Source organism: Diaphorina citri, unplaced genomic scaffold, assembly GCF_000475195.1.
Source record: "Diaphorina citri unplaced genomic scaffold, Diaci psyllid genome assembly version 1.1 scaffold16454, whole genome shotgun sequence".
Lineage (NCBI taxonomy): Eukaryota > Metazoa > Arthropoda > Insecta > Hemiptera > Psyllidae > Diaphorina > Diaphorina citri.
In genome coordinates this window covers 1-1,399 of record NW_007393814.1, presented here as the reverse complement: position 1 = coordinate 1,399, position 1,399 = coordinate 1, and the positions used below count along the sequence as shown (strand labels likewise).

At 33.0% G+C, this 1,399-nt stretch overlaps 1 long non-coding RNA gene across 1 annotated transcript; it reads left to right on the top strand.

Annotated features, from left to right (window-relative positions):
* The first annotated feature begins 6 nt into the window (after nucleotides 1-6).
* Nucleotides 7-727, top strand: LOC113473144. Its single transcript, XR_003395202.1, has 2 exons — nucleotides 7-317; nucleotides 470-727. It is a non-coding gene; the product is annotated as an uncharacterized LOC113473144 (long non-coding RNA).
* The last annotated feature ends 672 nt before the right edge of the window (nucleotides 728-1,399 follow it).

Sequence of the window (1,399 nt, the reverse complement as noted above, 5' to 3'; positions counted from 1 at the left end):
AAAAATAATTCTACTATAATCTCATACCAAGATGTAATAGAAAGTAAGTTGAGGGCCGTGGACAAAATTTACCAGAAGGACGCGAAAGACTTCAGGACAATCAAAATATTTGCGAAGAAAGAAAACACTAGCAGTACCACTTCAGCGCCTTCTCAAGATAGAGTAACAGTCAAAGCTGTTCATCAAATTGAGCGAATAAGAATTAAAAACCAAATAAAAGAGAAACTTGAAAACACCACTAAAAGAAATGGGAATGGCCTTTCTAAATTGAGTGGATTTTACAATCACAAGAACAGTTCGGACCTCTTGGAAAGAAGGTTGAAACACAAAGAACGGTTTCTGTCCAGCTTGATGATTACAACAACAGACGCCACGACAACAGAATTTGCACAATAAAGATACGAGGTATATTGTCCTCTAAATTAGGTTGATTTTTGGGACTTAGGACAGAAAGGAACTTGGAAAGAAGGTTGAAACACAAAGAACGGTTTCTGTCCAGCTTGATGATTACAACAACAGACGCCACGACAACAGAAGCTGCATAATTAAGATACGAGGTATATTGTCCTCTAAATTAGGTTGATTTTTGGGACTTAGGACAAAAAGGAAATTTTCTCAATTGAAATCATTCGGTGGCAAAAATCTGCAAAGGATAATAATCGGTGATTAATGCAATGAAAATGGAGCGAAGATGTAATATAATAAAAAGAACTGTAAGCTCTATTCATACGATTGTTCTAAAAGAGCAACTGAAACCATACACAGTTGAAACTGTGGTCAACAAACCTTACCTCGAACCGGTGTATAATGATTTCACTGTCCCTTTACCTTATGAAAAAAATGTTCCTGTGCCTATTGAAGATACAAGTCGATTGATTCATATAAATTTCATTAATCAATTTTGTTTCAAGTTGTGTAGATTGTACCAAACTATGTAATGTATTTTATTTTCTATGTTATTGTTTTTTGTAAGTGTATATTTATATTAAATCTTGTAAATAAATATTCTGGTGTAAATTGTCGATTGATTCATATAAATTTCATTAATCAATTTTGTTTCAAGTTGTGTAGATTGTACCAAACTATGTAATGTATTTTATTTTCTATATTATTGTTTTTTGTAAGTGTATATTTATATTAAATCTTGTAAATAAATATTCTGGTGTAAATCGAATGTTTTGTTTTTCCAGTACTCCTCTTTTTCCAAGTATGTCGATCTCATATGATGGCTACCATGCATTCTCAGACACAACCACTCACTCATTTGAATATGGAAATGCATCCTGTGAATCCTATGGGTAATCGTTTACCTACTAAATTGATTCATAATGAATACAGAATGCCTGCATATTATTTTGGTGGACACAGGTCTCCCAAGAGTTCTAGGACAACTAAACTA